General features: G+C 42.1%; 1 protein-coding gene and 1 pseudogene across 6 annotated transcripts in view; one reads left to right on the forward strand and one right to left on the reverse strand.

The window, feature by feature from the left end:
* WIPF1 (WAS/WASL interacting protein family member 1) overlaps window positions 1-22,968 on the forward strand; it is a 128,202-nt gene that overhangs the window by 64,839 nt on the left and 40,395 nt on the right. For 2 of the 6 annotated variants that reach the window (XM_060409756.1, XM_060409753.1), the window contains exon 3: window positions 1,647-21,561. The exons of the other annotated variants lie outside the window; for them this stretch is intronic. The gene's annotated coding sequence lies outside the window, so the exon portion shown is untranslated. The remainder of the gene's footprint in view (window positions 1-1,646; window positions 21,562-22,968) is intronic. 6 annotated transcript variants of the gene reach the window in all.
* Window positions 10,193-10,647, reverse strand: LOC105609085 (non-histone chromosomal protein HMG-14-like; annotated as a pseudogene).

Below are 22,968 nucleotides of genomic sequence, written 5' to 3' on the forward strand. Positions count from 1 at the left end.
CATGTCCACTGCTTAACTGGTTCAGCTGTTCCTTTCTGTCTCTTGTCTGGTTGCATCAACTGACTGCCCCTCCCTCTCCTTGATCCCCCACTTCATCATTCTGAGGCTGGGAGGAGCCTGACTGCCCCATCTGAGTGGAGGTTTTCATGCCCAGCCAGTTCAAAGTGCTCCCCACCCTGAAGACTGGCCATTCCTGGCCTGGGAGCTGTTCTTGTATAGTTGGCCATGGGTTGGACTTCCCTGGTGGCTCAGAATCAGCCTGCCAATGCAGGAGACGCAGGAGATGTGTGTTCAGTCCCTGGGCCTGGAAGATCCCCTAGAGGAGGAAATGGCAACCCACTCCAGTATTCTTGCCTGGAGAATCCCATGGATGGAAGAGCCTGGAGGGCTACAGTCCAAGGGGTCACAAAGAGGCGGGCATGACTGAGCAACTGGGCAGACACTCACAAGGTGAGGCTAGCGGCATTTGGTCTCAGAAGGGGAATGTAGGCACAGAGAAACACTTGTAATTATGGAATTTTAAATTATTCTGAAAAGAGGACTCATAAAGAAAGGGTTAAAAAAACTTCACACTGTAGAAGAGATCCAGTGACTTATGGCATTTTCCACCTAGTACGCCGATTCATTTTCTAAGGCCTGTTAGTCACTGTTAAGATCCAGAAAGGAAATTATGTGACTAAGAACTGTGGAAATGAAACCTCAGAGAACTTTTTTGAACCTATGCCTTTCTAAGTCATGCCCTTTCCACCTCTGCATCAGTTCACAGTGTGGCATGTCAACTTTCTGGTACCTTATTCAATTCTTTCCGTGCCATGGACAAGCCAAGAAAGCACTGTGTGGTGTATAAACTAAACACGAAGATGGTGATGGGTGTTCTGATTATTTTCAAAAGCTGAATGATGCCTTTAGGAAAGTTCATAGGGAGAAGCTAATATCACATGGTATGCACCCTCATGGACCACACTTCTTCTGACTGCCGCTGCCGTGGACCTGCGTCTTTTTGCCGCTTCCTGTGTCTTCAAGGTGATCAGAATGACATTGCGCTCCCTGGAAGTCACTACCGCTCTAGAAGTCGGTCCCTGAGTCAGGTCTGACAGCAAGGGCTCTTTGCTACAATGCCTGTAGCTCCACAGGAAGCAAGGCAGCAGGAAGCCCACTTTTAGGGGGTCAGAGCTCGCAAGCTGTGTGAGACCATTGTTCTTTCTGGGCCATCTCTCTTCTCCAGATGCCTATGATTCGGTATTTCTTCTGGCCAGAGAATAGCAATGGAAACACTGAACAGAAAGCATTCTATCCCTTGTTACTCAATGTGTTTTTTTCCAGAGAAGCTCAAAAGGTTATGTTGGGTTTTATGAGCTGCAGAGGATTGCCGACTGGTGTTCCACCTAGAAGGACAGACATCAAAAACTGCAGGGGGGAGCTGCCCTTGGGTGGGCTGTTGAGCTGAGACAGAATCTCTGCTTCCTGCTCCCAACCTGAATATCATGAAGGGGAAGGGGAAAGCATCTTCTAAAATACTTTAATTGTCCCCACATGTCATCTGGGTACTAAATATTTTAAACTAAAAATCTTATTACGCAGTTGATTGTCAGTGACACATGTTTCTGATATTAAAAGTCAATCACTCTTTTCTGTCTTCCTCTCAGAAAAATGGAAATGAAATAAAATAAATATGTCTTCAGCTGTGAAAATTTCCTCAAATGATCAGAACTGAAGGGCTTTTGGAACTTCCTTCACCCTGTCAGCAAGAAAAGACATCAAAACAGTGATACAGAATCAGGACTGAAAAAAAAAAATTAAAGATTTTTGCTGACATATCTAATGATCTTCTCAAATGAAAGTTATTTGAAAAAAAAAATTAGGATCTTTTTAAGATTTTCATAGTAGTCATCACCTATTCTGTCAGAAAAGTAGCCGATTTTACAGAAAATTCCAAATGGTTTTCAAAACCAAATATAATGTGATCTTTGTTGCTAATTTGTTCACTTAATTTGAAGAATATTTATAAATGCTTGAAAGCTGGAAATTCAGTATTGGTCAGTTTAAAAGACTGTAGATCTATTTCAGCCTAAGGTTGACCAAAGGGAAAAAGCTTTTAGATATCCTGCTCCTTTCTTAGCTCTGTAAGGACAACATTGCGGAAGGATGACCCATGGCAAGGCTTCAGCGATGGACAGACCAGGTGTTAGAGGCGCAGAATGGCTTCTGACGTACTACTGGCTTCAGCATGAGAAGTCAGACTCCAGGGCCCACTGGTCTCGTGGAGAGAATGGTGTGCAGTCCTCCCACATACGTGGGAATCTGGGTGGGAAGCCATGGGGGTAGGGTGTCTTCCCTCACTCCATCCTGCCCCAGGATGGATAGTCTTCCCCCTTTCATCCCCTTTGACACAGAACGAAATCACTGGATAATTGCTGACCCTCAGTTTTCCTGCGTGTGTGTGTGTGTGTGTGTGTGTGACTCAGGCCAAGGTAAACTGGTCTCTTGGGTTTATTTTGAGTTGAAATTAGCTGAGCTGTTTGTTTCCTCTGAGCATATACAGATGCTTTTTGAACTATCTTTGTGTTTGAGGGATTTTTTTTTTCATGGTATCAGCACACCACTTCCTCCAAGTCATTACTTTGAAACAGCTTTGCAGAGGGAGATATTCCTGCTGGCCATCAGCTTGGCCAAGCAAGCGATGATTGAGGGATGGCAGCAGACCTTCACGGTGTATTTCATGTTTGTGCATGACTTCACGAAATGATTCCTCATCCATGAATTTTGGCAGACAGGATGGGCTGTCATCTGACCTTACCAGTAGAAAACTGCGTTTTGTTAACATCAGGCACTGGCTCCCTGTTTGAATGATACTCAAAGTTTAGGCTGAAATAGTGTCCTCAGATGACCCTTTGCCTACTCTCTCTGAGAATGCCATGGAACCTTCTTGACTGTGGATTTCTATGTAATCTTTGATCCTTCCAGGCTCTCTGGTTCTGATAAATTTTTAGAAACTGCAAGTGTGAGTAAAGTCATTCTTAAGTTTCCTTTTATTATACTTTAAATATTTTTAAATAAATGACCTTTGAATGCTCTTGAATGTTGATGTGCAAACATATAGTGCTTTTACTAATATGCTTTATAAATATTATTCCTCTTCCATAAATTCATACATTTCTTTTATTTTGAGGATAGTAATATTTTATAGTATCTTACAAGTAAATTCTAAACCTTTCAGTTCTTTTATGCTTATGCTAAGGAAAATAGGACTAGAGATTTAAAATATACAACCATAATAAGTTTATAGTGATTTTATATTCCCAGATTTATGGATTTAAAGGAAACTGATTTGACTTGCCTCCAATTCTGATTTTATACTTTTTAAAATGTTACTGCTTTCTTGCATAGGGGGAGGGAATAGGGAGAGTTACACTTAAGGAAAATCACCACTGAATTGACCCAACCCTGCTATGGACTTTATTTTTGTAAAAGCTCAAATTCTAGCAAAGCAGCAAGAGGTCCCAGTTACTTCCCTGAGCAATGTATACTGTATACTGCCTTTCATAATTATGTATTTATTTATTTACTGCTGCTCTGGTTTTCGTTACTGTTTGGGGTTTTCTTCAGTTGCAGCGAGTGGGGGCCACTCTAGCGTGGTGCACTGGCTTCTCACGGCAACGGCTTCTCTTGTTGCAGACCTTGGGCTCTAGGGAATCAGACTTCAGTAGCGGCGGCTCCTGGGCTTTCGAGCACAGGCTCAATAGTTGTGGCCCACGAGCTTAGTTGCTCCGTGGCACGTGGTATCTTCCTGGACCAGGGATTGAATTTGTGTCTCCTGCATTAGCAGGCGGATTCTTTACCACTGAGCCACCTGAGAAGCCCTGTTCACTGTCTTTTACATTGTTTTTAAGTAATTGTTAATGAATCCAGGATATGATATATGTTGTTCTCCATTGCTCAACCTTGTACAACTTATGCCTGTAAAGACTTTGAGATACCTCAACTTTGTGTCTCTCAGCACTTCTGAGAAATTCCCATCTATATTTACAAGATATATAGGGAGGAGGTGGAAAGCAAGGGAAGAAAACCTCATCTCCACGTTTGTGCAATTAGAGATTGAAGAGAATTCAGTAGACCCCACTAGTGAAGAATATTAAAAATATACCTCCAGAGAGTATTTTCAACGAGGTAGGAGCAAATCTTGGATGAATATAAAATTCTGTGTTCAGAAGCCTTTGTGCCTTGGAAAATAAAATTTCCCATTGGTGATATTCATATTGGTTTTCCATGAATCCCCTGCCAACAGGAGTTGGATCCTCATAGTGTTTTCTGTATGGTATTAAATTTTGCTGAAGCTTCACTTGACTCTTGGCACAACTGGCTTTCGCGTCAGAGTCCCTCAGCTTGTGGTGGCTGAACTTGGGCGTAATGATAGGAATCGTGGTTTTGTTTTCTCACTTGCTCACAGACGTTAGATCTTGTCTCAAGGCCTGTTTTCTTTCAGTTCATCGTGTGCCATGTCTGAAAACATTCACAGACCATTTCTATTCTCTCTGTACTTCCCAACCACTAGAATAAAGCAGGCTTGATAAGAACCTCTGTCTTTCATTCCCCAGTTGGGTGAGACAGTCTTAAAGGGCCTTGGGACCCTTTCATAGTGCACTGAAGACAAGTCCAGCCTCTGCACAGCGGATCTGGGGTCCCCGTCCTCCTCTTGGAACTTTAACTGACAACTGGCAGGGAGCCTCTCCAGGTGAAATGAAAACAAAAAAGTGAACACAAAATCAATTTACAAGTTCCTATTTCTTCTTAACTTTTACAAGAAACTGTTTTTTTAGGCAGTTTCTGGGGCATTTTTTCTGAGTCTGTGTCCACTGAGTCCAGTGACATTTAAAATTGCACAGAAATGCAGAGGCATTTGTAAATGAGAATGGAACAAGCACAAATTGTGTAGATTGATGCCAAGTTTTTGAGACAGGCCTAAGTAGACCTGAAAACTACCTGTAGAACCAACATAAAATGGAGACTCTGAAATTATGAGTACCCAGGTTTTCTTAATGATTTTACACATGCTCAGTCTTGTCCAACTCTTTGCAGCCCCGTGGGCTGTAGCCCCCTAGGCTCCTCTGTCCGTGGGATTTCCCAGGCAAAAATGCTGGAGTGGGTTGCCATGTCCTCCAGGGGATCTTCCTGACCCAGGGATCAGAACTCATATCTCCTGCACCTCCTGCATTGCAGGAGGATCCTTTACCACTGTTTCATCTGGGAAGCTCTTTCTTAACTATGATATGGAATATATTCCTTATCCTTAAATTACATCGAATTATCCCTCTAGAAATAAAAGGAGCCACTTCACCTGCTGTGTCCCCTCCTTTACCAAGTATAACTAGGGAGAAGTTGAACTCACTTAATAATAATAGTGATAGCTGATGTTGTTGAGTGTTTAGTATTGTGTTAGACATTTTACCCCAAAGCATATACCTTTCTCACTGAGACACACTGAACATTTGCAAAGTCCAGGAGAGAAAACTGTATGAAGTGAGGAACAGCTCTTGACTTGGGAAGACCCAGGTGAAAAGGATGTCATTCCAGCCCAGGTCTACTGGTTAGTCATCAAATAGCTAACTGTAGTTACTTTGAATGAATGACGTAGGCTCAGAAGGGTGTCATTCCAGCCCAGGTCTTCTGGTTAATTATCAAATAGCTAACTGTAGTTACTTTGAATGAATGACGTAGGCTCAGAAGGGTTTTTATCACCAAGTTTTTAATTTAAAAAAAATCTAAGTTAGATTTTACTTTTTCCAGAATATTTACAGAATGGCTAAGGAAGATAGTAAAGATAATGGAAGCTTGGATGCTTATTGAAAGTGAAGTCATTCAGTCGTGTCCAACTCCTTGCGACCCCATGGACTGTAGCCTACCAGGTTCCTCCATCCATAGGATTTTCCAGGCAAGAATACTGGAGTGGGTTGCCATTTCCTTCTCCAATGCTTATTAGGGCAGCCTAAATTACTCCTTAGTTCCTGGGAACTTCAGTCTTGTGAAAGATGGAATATGGTGACTCAGGGTCATAATGGTTGTTTTTTGGACTCAGATGTTAGAAGTTTACACATGTCTGCACGTGTATAACATAAATCAGGGCACTCCTACTTCTGCCTTTGAGACAGGAGGAACTGTGGTCAGATGTGCCTGGATGTCCTGCTCTTTCCTTTCAACGTGGGATGGAAACATTGCTTAGAAGTTGAACATTCTCAGAGGCTCCACAGTTGCCACAGTTGCAATCTCAGGGAATTCTTTTGTAAGCATATTATCTGTTGGGAGTAGGGGTGATTCTTGATTTATGAAATTTGCTTTATAAACACACAGAAATAGTCACCACTGTCCACCCAGTCTCCCAATGGTTAAAACAGTTTATTTTCTCTATGAAAAGTCATGGAGCCTTTAGATGGTCTTCAAATTCAAAAACAGAAGAAATAAGATAAAAGATTTAAAAGCCTATAATTTAAAAAAATATCCAGATAACAGCTAATGGGAAAAGACATTCTAAAAATGGAGAAGATAGTAAATACATAAAACATTGTCAACCTCATTAATAATCAAAGAAATGAAAATTAAAATGGCTCATACATACAATTTTTTTGTCTATCAAATTAGCAGATTTTGAAAAGTGACAGTAGTGCATTTTGAAAAGAAATGAGATGGGTGCTAGTGAGAATAAGAATGGTAAAACTGAGAAAACAGTATAACAATATGTATCAAGAGGAAAAAGGAAAAACTTCATATATTCCATTTCTAGTTGTTGTACTCTAATAAATATACCCTAAGGAAATGATCTGAAAGGATCACAGACATTTCATATTTGTCATATTAGTCATAGTAGGATTTATAATAATAAATTGGATGTAATTTAAATGTCTACCAATGAAAAATATTTACATAGGTAATAGAACATCCATAAAAATGAAACATGCAGCTATTAAAATTATGTTAGGCTAATATTTGATAACATGGGGGAGTGTGAGAAAGATGAATATAAAACTACATATATATAGTAGTAAAGTATATATAAAGCTATATATATATAGTATGATCCCATTTCAGATGCATACACAGGAAAAAAGATTGGACGGAAACTCTAAAATGGTAACTGGTTTTCTCTGAGTATTAATGGGTCATTTTAAAATTATATTATTCATATTTTCTAAACTTTTCACATATGACTTTTTTATAATATGTATTTATTTTAAGGAAGAAAACTATAAAAAGTAGGAGAAACTTAAGTTTACCCCAGACAGCATTTCCCTCCACCTGAATGTCTTCCTTTCTCTGAACAAAAAGAGTACTAACTTGGGTTAACAACTCTTCTGTCTTTAAAAGTAAAAGGCAGCAAGTCAGTTTCCTCCTGACATCTTGATGAGATCATCTTACCCTATGGAGGGGAGTTAGGACTGCTGGGTAAGAAGTACTTAGGGACAGGACCCCTTACATCTGGAGTGGGGTCAAGGGAAAGCATAGGGCTGGCTTGGGGATGGGGCAGAAGCTGAGGTTGGTACAGCAGAGCCATGAAGCCCTCTCCCTTGAAGAACTGAAACTAAAGTTTGAGTTGCCTGGCGTGCTGCGATTCATGGGGTCGCAAAGTCGGATACGACTGAGCGACTGAACTGAACTGAACTGATTGTGAATTAAATAAGACTTTTGTGGGCTGGCCTGGCAGGGTGTCCTCAAGGATGTTTGTATGGAAATGGTTCTCAAATAGAGCTGATTACCGCCATTCTTTGATGCACTGCACATGTACACTAGAGTCTGCCTGAGTTAGCCCTTCCTCTGGGTGTGACCTTAAGGCTACTCTGTGTAACACCTGTGCTGCACAGAATGAGAGATAAATTGCTTTCCATCCATCACATCATCAACTCCGATATGAACGCTCCGTGAGCGTGGTGATCACTGTGTGATCTCACCATTTGATCCCTGTGGCATCCCTAACACCTGAACCAGCACTCAGCACACCATAGACGCTGAGACTGCATGGGAGCCCTCACGGTGTTCCCGCTCCTGGTCAGCCATGTAGTTAGAGACAGGAACACAGGGAGAGCAGATAAAAGCTCCTAGAAGATTTTACTTCTGGAAAATAATCTTCCTTGTGTGTATTTCTTCTTGGCTGCAGAAGACTGGCCAGGAGGCTGCGTGTGGGGCCAGACGGGCCAGTGAATAAGGAAGGCAGCTGTGGTGACCAGGACGGGCAGTGGCTGGAGTTGGGAGGCCACAGGTCAAGGTTATGTTTGACCTTGGCCGTGAAACCCAGACAGCTACATATTTGCCTTGCTAGAACAGAGCTGCCATCCCAAAGCCAAGTCTAACACCCAGGTTGGGCTCAGTTTAATTGTTGCTTAGTCTTGTTTTGTTTATTATTTTTTAATGGTGGTAGGTAGGGGTGAAGCAGGGAGAAACCATTTTGCCTTTTTCTAAAACTATGTCCATTTACCTTCCTGAGGGTGTCCTATAAAATATAAACCACATGTAGTTTTTACACCTCACGTCTTTGTGGTTTGCTATTCTCAAACTAGTCAATATTTAAATGTAGTCATGGAGTTGCTTTTTACACCAGCCACCAGCTGATGGTTCTGTCCATTCTGCTGGAATGGTTTCAACAGGATGAAATGATCCAAGACTGAATTAAGCAGCTTCCATGCAGCAGGGGGAGGAGTCCTTTAGTCAGCACTGAGCAAACACACAAAAAACCCCAATAAGCCAAAAACAACACACACGCACAGTGGTAGAGCAGGTCACCTTGTAGCCGCACCTCTTGTGATCCCTTGCCCCTCCACCTGTCTTCGGAGTTTGGGGGAACAATGTACATGCCTTTGGTCCAGAGGGAGGCACTTTGCACTGCCTTTCCAGTGGCCTGGGGGGAGGGCAGCCATCCCTTTAAGACAACCTGGAGGTGTTTTTCCAACAGTCTGTTTTCCCAGTCAGTCATTCAGACTCCAGAGCAGCCAAATGGGAGGCGGAAAGTTCTTGAAGTGGCAAAATCAGATGGAATCTGGGGTCATTCGAGTAGAACACATTGTTTCAGCCAAACCACTGAGAGAAGCAGGGGCTGCTAAGGAAGAGCAGGAAGAAGCCCTGCACGCAGCTGTGACCATTGGGAAACAGTCTGCGAGTCCCTCCCAGGACTGTAGGTGAGCAGCTGGGACAGTCCCTGCGGGCTTCTCTCCCCATTCCCCAGGCTGGAGGAGCAGAGCCGTCAAATTGCCATGCCTGACTTTTTTTTTTCATGTGCTTCTAGAAATTCTTTCATAATTGAGATTCTATGATCAGTACAGAGACATTTCAGTTTGCACATACTTCTTAAAATACGTAGCAAAGATCTAAAAATTCATGTTGTTGTTTTGAGGACCAGTATACAGACATTTCAGTTTGTTCACAATTCTCAATATACATATGAAAAATCTTAAAAAATCATGCAGTTGTGATTCTTTTCTGAACAGTTATTCCAGCAACTTCCCAGCTTAAAATTTGGAGGCAGATTTTCCTTAACAGAATATCAAGGACCAATATCTTCAAATATTGACATGCTGTTACACTGCAAGTCCCATGAATTCACAGCTTAAATTATATGCACAACATACTTAAATTGTCGATCACTGGGTTAGACCAAAGATGTTATAGAGTGTGCAAAATTCTGTCCCAGAGAGCCAAGATCAAGAAGTGAGTGGTCTGCTTTAGGCAACAGTTCTACCAAAAACAACATGAAGAGAAGTAAAGTGTTCAAGACATTAAATATACAACTGACTCCAAACCGCAATTTATATATGGCAGTATAATACAAAACTGCCATGCTTCGTATTATAGGATAGGATATAAAAGGAACCCCTCATCTATGGAATGTTAAACTGACACCCAAGACAATCAAAGCCTCGGATACTCAACATCCCACTTGTTTTCTTATTGTACCGAAAAATAAACCACCAGCAAATGCTTCCGCCTCTTTAAAAAAAGAAAAAGCATTTACACTTAAAAAATGGAATGAGGTGGGATTCCTTCATTTTAAAAAAAGTTTCTAGAGCTGCTTAAAAAATGTTCATGTCAATGTATGGCAAAACCAGTACAATATTGTAAAGTAATTAGCCTTTGATTAAAATAAATAATTTTATATTTAAAACATGTAAAGAAAATGTGCATTTCAAACGGTTGATAAAAATAGATCTCTGGATCATACAAGAAGGGAGACGGGACCCCTGATTGGATTGGGTGTGTGATAATACTCAGCGTACTTGGCTTCTTTCTCTCCTGCTTCATCAGAGGCTGGGCTCTCCTCGGTTTTTAGTTTCTCTGTTTTCTACAGGTAAGTCTTCTTTAGTTTCTGGCCACTTCAGCCTATTTCCTCTTTGCTCCCCTTTTCCCCTTTTGTTTGCACTTTTTTGTCTGAAGAGGTATCCTTTCCTGCCACATTTTTTGGCTTTGTTTCCACTTTTGCGGGAGCCAGTTTAGGGGACAACCTCGCCCATCCCTTCTTGAGCTCCTCCTTCGCCGCCCCTCGGTGGAACTGGCCTTCCTCGCAGACATGGCAAAGCCAGGCTGAGAGCCTTTGCGAAGCCAGCTGCCCAGCCTCTGGCCTCTCCTCCAGCCGCCCCAGCGATGCTTCAAAGGGAAGTCGGTCAGGGGCATGTGCAGAAGCAATGGCTCACAACCCTGTCTGACCCTGGACTCACTTTGAGTAACAGGGTTTTCTAATGTCCCCTTCACAAATGTCAGTGAACTTTAACCAGGGAAATAATCTGACTTCACACATCATTCCTCCCTAAATCTGTGTAATCTTTATCTGTAATTAAGGAGAGGATTAATTACAATTATAATTTATTAATTAATACAAGGAATGTAATTTATTATAAAATAACTTCAATTGTAAGCAATCAGGTACTACTCATTAGCAAACAAAATGAAGTGGTCAGGGTTTTGCAGTTGCACTAATTATCGTGAGTGGGGCATTGCGACTGCAGACTAATTTGGGTAAGAGAGACTTCATTCCCACAAGTGGCAATGCATTGGGACACATTTTCCAGCCAAGGTGAACAACTCTTGGTAAAGAGCTGTGCAAAGAATATTATTTCATGTGTATGATAGTTGCATTACTAGGAAACTTGGGGACTAATGCAACAGTATTTATTTACTTGGAATTACGTGTAAAATGGAGTTTGTCAGCTTAGATTACTAAACAGTTTTTTCACCTACATCAATGTCCACCAGGACCTTTGAAGGTTATGTGGGTCAATTCTTTATTGAGTGGGACAGTCTGGTACATTGCAGATTGACTAGCATCCTTGGCCTGCATCCCAGGAGGGCCTCCCCATTGTTTTGACACCCACAAATACCCACATTTCCTGCCCACATGCAGGAGGGTTGGGTCTGCCTCTCCAGGTAGCAGCTGCACCAGCCAAGCCCAGCTTCCGTGCAGTCCAGGGGCCCCCGGGGAAGTCTCAAGTCAGTGAGCCCTTCTGCAGGGTTCAGTTGCGTGGCCTCAGGCCCAAAGGCATAGAGCTGGATAGACCCTTGTTTCCTAAGGAGTCGGGGGAGGGCTTTCTTGTCCACGTGGTTCTATCCTCTGGCAGTAGACATGGAGTAACCAGCTATATGGCTGGAGAGAAGACCGGATAGGGAGCAATATGGCTATTGTTCCCACTCCACAAATCATGGTAGAGACCCCATCCTGAGCTTCATACCTGATGAAGCCACCAGATTAGCATCCAGAAGGCACACACAACTATCCGTATGCCAGCAGCTTCTCTCTGGGTGTGTGCACAAGCAAATACTTGGCAGGATGTGAAAACAGGGCTTTCCTCCCTTTGGCCCCTTAAGTTGTAAGAAACTTCTTCCATCTCACGTGGTTTTTTCCCTCTATGAAAGTGAAGTCGCTCAGTCGTGTCCGACTCTTTGCGACCCCATGGACTGTAGCCTACCATGCTCCTCCGTCCATGGGATTTTCCAGGCAAGAGTACTGGAGTGGGGTGCCATTTCCTTCTCCAGAGGATCATCCCAACCCAGGGATTGAACCCGGTTCTCCCACATTATAAGCAGACACTTTACTGTCTGAGCACGTGTATTGGATGTTGGTGACTACCTGGAAAGTGTTTGCATTTATTTTTTTTAAGATTTTTAAGAAAAACAGTTTTATCCTTTATAAAGTATCACTAGGACATAAATGCTGTCTCCATTTCCTTCACTTAAGATACAAGCAATTGTTGGATAAAAGTGAGCACTTTGCAGGGGCTGTGAAGAAGTGTGCTCAGTCATGCAGTTAGGTTTGATTCTCTTGCGATCCCATGGACTGTAACCTGCCAGGCTCCTCTGTCCATGGGATTCTCCAGGTAGGAATACTGGGGTGTGTTGTCGCGCCCTCCTCCAGGGGATCTTCTGATCCAGGGATTGAACCCACATCTCTTGCCTCTCCTGCATTGGCAGGTGGATTCTTTACCACTGTGCCACCTGGGAAGCCTTACGGTGTTTGCTTTTAGTTTCTCTTTATTTTTTGGCTGTGCCAAGGGGCCAGTGGGACCTCAGTTCCCTGACCAGGGACCAAACCCACACTCTCAGCAATGGAAATGCAGAGACTTAACCAACCACTGGACCATTAGGAAAGTCCCATATGTGAAACAGATCACCATTCCAGGTTTGATGCATGAGACAGGGTGCTCAGGACCAGTGCACTGGGATAACCCTGAGGGGTGAGATGGGGCGGGTCAGGCTGGGGACACATGTACACCCATGGCTGATTCATGTCAATGTGGCAAAACCACTACAATATTGTAAAGTAGTTAGCCTCCTGCTGCTGCTGCTGCTGCTGCTAAGTTGCTTCAGTCGTGTCTGACTCTGTGTGACCCCATAGATGGCAGCCCACCAGGCTCCCCCGTCCCTGGGATTCTCCAGGCAAGAGCACCGGAGTGGGCTGCCATTTCCTTCTCCAGTGCAGGAAAGTGAAAAGTGAAAGTGAAGTTGCTCAGTCGTGTCCGACTCTTCGCAACCCCATGGACTGCAGCCCACCAGGCTCCTCTGTCCATGGGATTTTCCAGGCAAGAGTACTGGAGTGGGGTGAAGTGTTTGCATTTTAATTAAATCACCTAGAATATGGTGAAGCCTCTTCTCACCAGGCCCTCACCATCTGGACTGTGTTGTCCAGTGTGGTAGTGGCTCTTGAGTCTTTGGAATGTCACTCATAGTAAAATACACTCCTGTTTTTGAAGACTTAATAGGAAAAAAGAGTGCAAAATACCTAACTAATAGGCTTTTTATTGTGGGTACATGTTGTAGTGATAGTATTTTTGAAACAGGGTGTGAAATAAAATATTGCTATTTTATATTGTTTTCCTTTTAATGTCACTAGTAGAAAATACGGAACTGCACATATAGACCAAATTTTATTTCTGATGGACAGTTCTAATCTAGGAGAAGGGTTGCTTTCTTTTGTCCTTTGGTTGGTATATTGGGATTTAGATTTTTGCTGTTTTGTTGTCTCTAATACAGTCCCCAAGTTTGAGAACTGGATGCTTTCTAGGAAGAACTACTTGGGTTCTGAATCAGTATAAGGGAGCCCTCAGTCTCTGTTCCGTTTCATCCATCCATCAACCAAAGAGGTCATTTTGAGGAGAAAAAGGTAACTTCTGTAAAACTCCCAGGTCTGAACATGATTATAACAGTGAGCAGCCTCTAGTGGATGAGGCCTCTTGGGAGTGAGCCACAAGTCCTTTTCATATCATTGTTTAAACTTTTTGCTATAGAAATATTTCAAATGTATATGAAAAGTAGTCAGAACATTATAATGAATTGCCACGTATGCTTCATCCAGCTTCAAGAATGATGATTTCAGGCCAATTTTGTGTTCTTTAAACCTGTACCTATTTTCCCCCTTTTTCATTTCAGGGCAAACCTAGACATCATATCTTTCCATATACAAGTATTTCAATGTGTACCTCTAAAACTTTAAAGACTCTATAAAAAACAACATAACTTCAATAATATTATCACTCTTTAAAATTAGCAATAATCTTAGTATTATTAAATATCAATATTCAGATTTCCAGCTATCTCATTTATTTATTGAAGCACAGTAATTTATAATGTGTTAGTTCCAGATATACAGAAAAGTGATTCTGTTTTATATATATATATATATATATATATATTCTTTTTTATGTTCATTTCCATTTTGGTTTATTACATGATTCTGAACATAGTTTCCTGCTGAAGCGGGAAGAGCAGGAGTGAATGGTCAGTGGATGCCTCTCTACCCAGGTCTGAGGCTCTGCTGTAATTTAGGGGAATGAATGGTAGGCAGCCCCAAAGCAACCAGCGTGTACTCTGTCTACCTGTCCAACACACACACCTATGCATACACACACGTCTTACACACACAGTTTCAAAAATGCCCCCACAGAATAAATCACTCACCTTCCTCCCCACAAAAAGTGGACAGTTGAGGTCCAAGTCCAGTGCCAAGACCAAACTTTCCACAATGTTGTCTGTCAGCCCAAATGTCGTATATCGTGGTCCAGCGGTCAGTTATAAATGAAACACCCAGTGCACAATGGTGGAGGCGGGACAGTAGAAGAATTTCACAGCTAAACTTCCATTTGGGAAAGGAGAGGAGTCATTTGTCACCTGACTCTAGCACATTTTATAACCCAGTGAGCAGATTCTCCCTGTGTGGCTATGGTATGGAACTTGGGTGAGTCAGCGGCTTAACTTCCTTCTGCTCTTCCTCGAGGGTCTTCCTTAGCCGTTGTCTTCCAGAGCCGTCTCTAGGGCAGGGTCGCACCTGTTCCACAGCCTATGCCTTGTTCTCTGGCTTCACGGATCTAGGGATTGCCTTAGGATTTGAGCAATCATAAGCTGTTTTCAACCATTCCAGGGTTTTATCCTCTAGTATTTAAAAACATGATAAGATTCTCTAGAATCCCCAAGCTCCATGGACTAGTGAACAAAACTCGAAATCGTGTTGGGAACAAAACTCAAAATTGTGTTGAGTCAGTCTTTGAAGGTGGAACCAAGCCTAGGCACTTCTGTCTCCCAGCAAATGAACCACCCTCCGCTCCTAAGTTCTGTGGCCTTTATCTCAGTCTCTGATTAGGTACAGTGTTGAAACAGTGGCCGGAGGTGGTGAAGCCACTGTTAATTTACTCCTTGCTCCTGAGATGGAACCCAGTATATCACAAGAAAGGTAACGGCCTTCTGCTCAGATGAGAGACCACAGTGTCTTTGGAGGAGACAGTGGGAAGTTCAGCTTCTTCTTTATGTCAGACTTCTTTCCTGATATTGTTGTTATCTTTTGGCCCTGTTCTGCCTAATGTTAGCATAGTGTAGAGAACTGGGGTTTTTAACCCCACAAGGCTCCAGATTCTTTGACTCTCAAACATCTTGGTTGCACATCATAGGGGAAAAAAAAGGCCTCTGTTGACAAACCTCTTCCCTGCCCCCCTCTCCACCAGGCTTCCAATAAGTTTCATCCTAAGTTTCTCTTTCCTATGTATCTTACTGAAGGCTGAAAGTAGCCGACATACTCCAACCTTCTAATTTTTTCTCTGAATTCTTTAATGGCGCACCTTCAGTAGGCTTGTGGTCTTCGACCCAGGATTCAGTAGGTGGCAGCCTAACCAGCAGTGATGCCATCACATAACCAGGATGGCCAACTTCCTAGCCCAGGAGAGCCTGCGCTAGCTGTCACCCAACCTTAAATCAGCCAGTTGCACATTTTAGGGTTAGTCACATTCAATATTCACTTCTAGTACTGATTTCTGTATCACATAAGTGTTTGTATTACCAGTAATAGAAAACCTAACCACACTAACTTGCATGAAATATATAATTTATTTGCTAGTATAATTTAAAAGTCCAAAATAGAGCTAGCTTCAGGTATAGAAGGATTCTGCCAATAACATCAGCAGCTGGTTTTCTCCATCCCTCATTTCTCACTTTGTTGGTCTCATTGTCAGACCCCATGTGATCAGAGGATGAGTGAGTCAGTTTCAGCCCCTCCATCCTCACAGACCCAGCTCCATCCCTCAGGAAAAATTCTGTCTTCTGGACACAAATTCCCTTGGTTCTGATGAGGCCACAGGCTATCGCCAAGAAAAGTCTCTGGGGCTGTGTGAATGCAAGGCTCCCATGAACCAGCAATTCATGTATCTGGAATCGGAATAAATTCCTCTGGACCCACAGGGTCTGGGAGGGAGGGAGGGAGAGATGTGTCTCCAAACAAAAACTGAAGAACATCATTGTAAGTAGGGTCAGTGGATGCTGAGCTGCCAAAACACAAGGAAATATGTTGCAAAGGTTTCCCCAAGTAAGGTTATACCAATTTATATTAGCAGGACATAGAATAGTGTGATGTTAGTTCTCAATTTCTCTGTTTCTGAGATTATTTTTAAATGATCAGCCTTCTATATAATTACTGATAGGTTTATGGGCAAGAAGCTAATTCCTTTGTTTCTGCTCTTTTAAATCATGTGATTCCCATATTTTAATACTTTGAAAGTAGATTTCCTCTTACAATAAATGCGTACATTTAGTCTGGTACTGTTTCTTCTTCCCCATAAAAAGCTATAAGATAAGGGGGGTGTTTTGCTATTGAAGAAAATGGTGTTTTAGAATGGAAGGAGTACAGTATTCTAAAACATGTTTCTGCTGCTGCTGCTAAGTTGCTTCAGTCGTATCCGACTCTGTGCGACCCCATAGACGGCAGCCCACCAGGCTCCCCCGTCCCTGGGATTCTCCAGGCAAGAACACTGGAGTGGGTTGCCATTTCCTTCTCCAAAACATGTTTCTACTACTGGGGAAATACTGCACCATAACAGGTAGTCATGGAAACACAGTTTGAAAAACTGGAATGAAAAGAAATCAATTGTCCTTATATTTCATTCGTGGCAACTGTTGGCCCGACTCAGTCTCTGCTGATTTGGGGTCTCCACAGGAGGGTCGTTGGCTGTGATTCTTCACTGCTTTTTCCAGGTGAGAACCACAGTGTTGTGCTATAATCTCTGTGTGCTCTTCATTTTCCGTTTCTGTAGATTAATATGAAAGATTCTTCACTTGATTGTTCTGGAGACTGTTGATTATTGTTCTGCTCTGTTTTTATGCTAGGACTGGTCCATGTGTTGAATAAGGTAATCTATGCATTTAAAATTCCCTTTGAAGTCTGGAATCATGGTTGTCTTTATTTGCCTCAGGTTCTCAATCCACTTTTCTTCAGCCTTTCATTATACTAACATACCCAGTGAAAAAGTGAAAGTGTTAGTCGCTCAGTCGTGTCCAGCTCTTTGTGACTCCATGGACTGTAGCTCACCAGGCTCTTCTTTCCATGGAATTCTCCAGGCAAGAATACTAAAGTGGGTTGCCATGCCCTTCTCCAAGAGATCTTCCCAACCCAGGGATCAAACCCAGGCCTCCTGAATTGCAAGCTAATTCTTTATAGTCTGAGCCACCAGGGAAGCCTCAAAATCAATACAAACATCCCCAAAACCAATACTAATACTGCCATCAACTGCTCCCCTCCATGTTACAGCCTTCTCCCCACCCCTCTTCCTTCCGCCTCTTCTTATGCTTATACAGAGGAATTAAGTAAATCCTCCCCTGAGCTTAAGGCCGTAATGACACTGGACCATGGAGAGAGAGACCGGCTTCTGGCATCAGCTCTGCTGCTGCCCGCTGTGTGACAGAGGCAGGCCACTTAATCTCTCTGGATTCCCATTTCCTCTTCTGTAAATGATGGTGTGGACTCTGGTCTCTGCAGTCTCATTCATCCTTAAACTTCCTTATAAGAAACCGACGCTGATCTGGGAACACCTGGGCACAGAGGAAGGGACGGAAAGCACTTTCACGTCTCACATCTGCCTGTGAGGCATTTGCTGCAGAGGGTGGCCTCCAGGTCTGCCTTGTCAATGATGCTGTCGGACCCTCCCCCGCCCACCACGTGCTCTTCCCTTTGTCTCAGCCTTCAACTCTCTCAGCCCATTTTTCTCTCCTCAGTGCTCAATGACATGAACCACTTGCACTGCGTGAGACTCTGCCTGCATTGCCAAGCCCCTCAGTGAGCTAAAGGGCTCCCTGCTGGTCTCTGGTATCCTTTCCCTGGAAGATTTCCCTTTAGCCTAAGCCTTCCCAAGAAGGGGCTTCAAGTCTGTCCTTAACTTTTCTCAGTCACTGCTTTAGGGGAAACAGTCTCAGGCTTTTAAAGGAATGTTATGTTGTGGTACTATTTTTAATTATTTTCTCTTTCATTCAACAAATAACATTCATTGACACCCACCAGGTACTATTCTAGATACTAAGGCAACAACAGGAAACAAGGTCCTATGGAACTTGAATTCTAGTGGGGAGAGATGTACAAGTAAATAAGTAATTAAATAAATGAAAAAAAACACCAGATGGTGACAAGTGCAATGGATAAAGGAAACAGCAGCAGAGACGGGACACGAGAGGGGGCATTTTTGCTGACAAATGGAGAATGAGAAGGAACCAGGAAGGAGTAAGGTAAGAGGGCTTACAAGTGTCAGACCCAGGAAGCAAATGAGCCTGTGCATTTAAGGAATAGAAAGGGCTGGAAGGTAATTAGCAAGACAGAGTTTACTTGAAATGAGGTCAGAGAGCTGGGGGCAGGTGGGTGGGCAGATTTTGTGAGTCCTTGTGGGCTAGGCAGAGCTTGGATTTTTAAAGTGAAATGAGAAACCATCAGATGGTTTTAAGCAGGGAGGAACATTATCTGATTTATGTCCTGTGGTGCATAGTAGACACCTCATAAATGTGTCCAAAGTTGACTGTGCTTACAAGTTCTCATTAAAGGTGGAATAGACGCAAACCCTAGACAACTACTCCCTTGAATGTGTCATGGGCCCCAGACTTCTAAGTGACGGACTCCCTTCTTGTTGAGTTTTTCCTAATGGATGGGGATAGTCATGATCTATCATTTCCTGGGTGTGTGTGTGTGTGTGTGTGTGTGTGTGTGTGTGTGTGTGTGTGTGTGTGTGTGTGTGTGTGTGTTTGAGGGGCATTACTTATTAGAGAACTAAAAAGTAATTCTGTAAACACATAGCAAAATCACCATATTACCTATGTTCTCTTTTTAGACCCAACTATAGTTAGACTTCCCCAAAGAGTCATTCAGGCATTTACTTAGTAGTTGATCAAGTTTTCTGTTTTTCCAAGGTTAGTGGAGGGCGAAGGAGATAATAACTGCAGGCCTCCCCCTCTTGTCCAGCCCCACGTCTGTGTGTATTTTTTCATGTATTAAGTGTCTCTTGGACTCCAGATCCTACATTAGGTGAGATGAATAAAGTCTGTGCCTTCCAGTGGCACTGGGCAAAATAGAAGAGTCCAGATCACTAATCCTAGGAAGTTCCATTTCTAGGAGTGGGAATCCCCACTGACTCAGTGGTAAAACCAACTGTGCTGTTCTTGCCTGGGAAATCCCATGGACAGAGGAGGCTGGCAAGCTACAGTCCATGGGGTCGCAGGAGTCATACACGACTTAGCAACTATACCACCTCCACTTATAAGAATTCTGCCATAACTTGGCATCACAAAACTCCTTGTGCAGCCTATCTTAAAGAATTGAGAGTTAAAAGAACCTTAGTTAACTTCCAGTACTTAGTACTTAGTCAACTATCCCAGTACTCCACTCTAGGAGTACTTCGGGTATTGGGAGTGACACTGTCCTAAGCATCACAGGAAACTTCATATTCCTGGCTCCACCCATGAATCCTACAAATCTTCCTCACCCCTTTCCAACCCACCCAGCGGAAAATGCCTCCACACGTTTCCAACAGCCCCCTGATCCACCCAGTCCCATCATTGTATGTATAATGGAATATTAGGCAGCTTATGATCTTTTCATACCTTCTTCCTCTGAACCCAGCAGAATCAGGACCCTAGAGTCAAATTTTACAATGATGTTAGTTTCCAAAATATGCCTCTTTCTCATTTTTTCAGCTGATACTGTTTTCTCAGAGCTACACGGCATGTGCCACAAAAATGTCTGAATAGATAAATTCAGACAGACTGAGAAAAAGTTGAGAGCATTTTCAGATTTTTATACATTCCTCAAGTTTTGGTATAGTATTTTCTATGCATATTCCATTGCCTACCCACCTCTCAGAGTCCTTTAATAATGAGGAATCTGACTTTCTTCCTTCTGCTCATCATCACTGCTTTTCTGTTAAGCATCTTCTGGGAGAGTATTGTCACCCCCATTTAAGTGTGGAGGATGGAAACAAAATATTTTGGTGTGGAAAACTCTGATCTTCACCTGACTTGACCTGTACAGGCATACTGCGGAGACACTGCAAATTCTACTCCAAGCTACCAAGATAAAGCAAATATTGCAGTAAAGCAAACCACACCAATTTTTTTGGTTTTCCAGTGCATATACTCTGCTATAGTTTATGAAGTATGCAATAGCCTCATGTCTAAAAAAGTGCACAAAAATTTTAAAAACAAAACAGAACAAAAACTAATAATTAAAAAGCAAAAAATGTTAATCTACATACATACCTAAATTAATAACTACTTTATTGCTCTTGTAAACCAACTATACCTCAGTTTGGAAAAACTTCATTCAAGTGGTAACCTTCGTCTGAGCCGTCAAGGTATTGTGGTAGTGATGTCAAAGATCCGTAATCACAGATCACCATAACAAATATAATAATAATGAAAAAGTTTGGAATATTGCTTGAATTATCAAAATGTGAAGCAGAGGCACAAGGTGAGCAAATGCTGAAGGAAAAATGGCACCAATAGACTTGCTCATCTCAGGGTTGCCACAGACCTTCAATTTGTTTAAAAAAAAATGCAATATCTGCAAAGCACAATAAAATGTGAGCCTGTATATCATGTATTCTGGCTTGGGCACCAGAATCACATTTCAAAAACTCATTTGCCTTCATACACCTGACTGGCTTTCTTCACCGGCATTTGTAACTTACTTCCTACACACTTGACTGCTCTGTAGATGAGGAAGAATCACTTACCTTATTTATCAGTGTCATTTGGAGCTTTTAGATCTTGAGTGACTCTTTTCCTTAATCCTAAATGTTATCATCAATATCAAGAGTGATACTTTAAAATGAAATTTCCTGAAAGAGTCTCACATTCCATGAGCAGTTATTTTTGTGGAGGTGTCTAGAACAAAGTTGAGCTGTTAACCAGCTCAAGTTGCTATCTCCTCTTGTCCCTGTACCAAAAGGTATGTTACACCTGGTGAGAAGGAGAAACATTAAATTTTCCAAATTTAGGGTTTTTTTTTTTTGCTTGCTTCTTAAGTAAAACCAATCTAGCTCCTTTTTCTGCAGAAAAGGAGGAAGGAACAAGCAACAGATTAATCAGACAGGAAGTGAATAACCACAGAAGGACGTCTGCCTCTGACTCAGTATGTCACATTTAACAAGAGGCCAGAGCTTGTCCAAAATGGCGGTCCAGAAATGACCCCTTGTTTGTGTTAGAAGACGATGGCTTTCACAGCGACGGTTTTCTCTCTCATTCCTCGTTTGATCCCTGCCTGCTTGTGTCCCTGATCATGCCTTCCTCCAATATCCCTTAACGGTAAGAAAATTATATTCAAACTCCGTGTATTTCCTTTATTCAGTTAGTGGGGAGGACTAAGCGGCTTTTAGTGGACCACTGTATGCTGAGATAATATTGTGTAATTTTTCAGTAGAGCACCGTGTGGTCCTCCTGTTGCTCACGAGACTAGTTTCACCACTGTGGTGACTGTGGGCAATTTAGAACTTAGGCTTTGAACAAACATGTAAGCGAGATTTTCAGCAGAATTTTTCCTGACCACTGGACAAGTGTGGATCCACAGTAATTTTTTTCTCCCGGTTAAAATGGCATTTATGTCGCTAACTGTACCCTTTCAGTGGATGGTACAGTTTGTCCACATGATTACCTTTGAACTCTCACTTTGGCCAGCAACAGTAAGTGCTTTTAAAGCAAAAGGAGTCACTGGAAACTTCAAAGGAAAGTACCATGGAACTCAGCTCTTGCCAGTCTGTTGCTGTAGACCTGTTACTTAAGTTCAAATCCCAAGTTATTTCTAAGTAGTTTTTTAGGACAAAGACAGTTTGCCTTTTAGAACCATTCTGCTTAACATCCATACAGTGTAGTGCACAATTAATTATTGCTGATCAAATTCTGCAGCATTCACTATAAACAGTTACATTTAATACAATTAATATTGTGACACAAAGCATTGTAATTTTCATATTCCAAGCAGTGTACTCAAATATCTACAGAGCAGAATTAAGGAAACTTTGTATTTTAAAAAAAATGCTTTTTTTCCTTTGGAGCATATATGAGAAAGCAACTTGATTTATATTCCTTTTACCCCAGGAAGAAGTATAAAATAAAGCTTTAAAAAGAGGGTACATAAAACTTTGGTCAATAAGTATAAGTTCTTTTAAATAATTCAATGGCATAACTAATGTGTACAGTAGAAAGTGGACAAGTAGTAAAATGAAGAAAAGGCTGCAGGAAGATTCTTATTAAAAAAAGTAGGATAGCTTGGTTGAGAGAAAGTGAGGAAGCAGGAGAAAGTAAGTCAGGATAGTGAGAGAGGAAGATGAGAAGCTTGAAAAAGACTTTGAGGACCATTAGGGTGGAAACCATACCCTTTCTGGTCACTTGGATTGTGGGTCTAATCTTATGCATTAACTTCATAAAGTTATGTTGTTTCTGAACTAGAATAACATTTAGTCAAAATTCTCCCTTGTATAATCTAAAGCACTTAAATGATCTATCTAAAATCAGAGTCAGGTTTCCTAATGCTTTTCGAAAACTTCATCCATTGGTTCATTTCTCACAGCTCTTCAACTACTCTTAATGTCTGAACTTTGAGGGACTTCCCAGGTGGCGCTAGGAAGCAGTAAAGAACTTGCTTGCCATTGCAGGGGATGTAAGAGACAAGGGTTCGATGCCTGGGTTGGGAAGATCCCCTGGAGAAGGAAATAG

The sequence above is a fragment of the Ovis aries genome, chromosome 2 (assembly GCF_016772045.2).
Source record: "Ovis aries strain OAR_USU_Benz2616 breed Rambouillet chromosome 2, ARS-UI_Ramb_v3.0, whole genome shotgun sequence".
Lineage (NCBI taxonomy): Eukaryota > Metazoa > Chordata > Mammalia > Artiodactyla > Bovidae > Ovis > Ovis aries.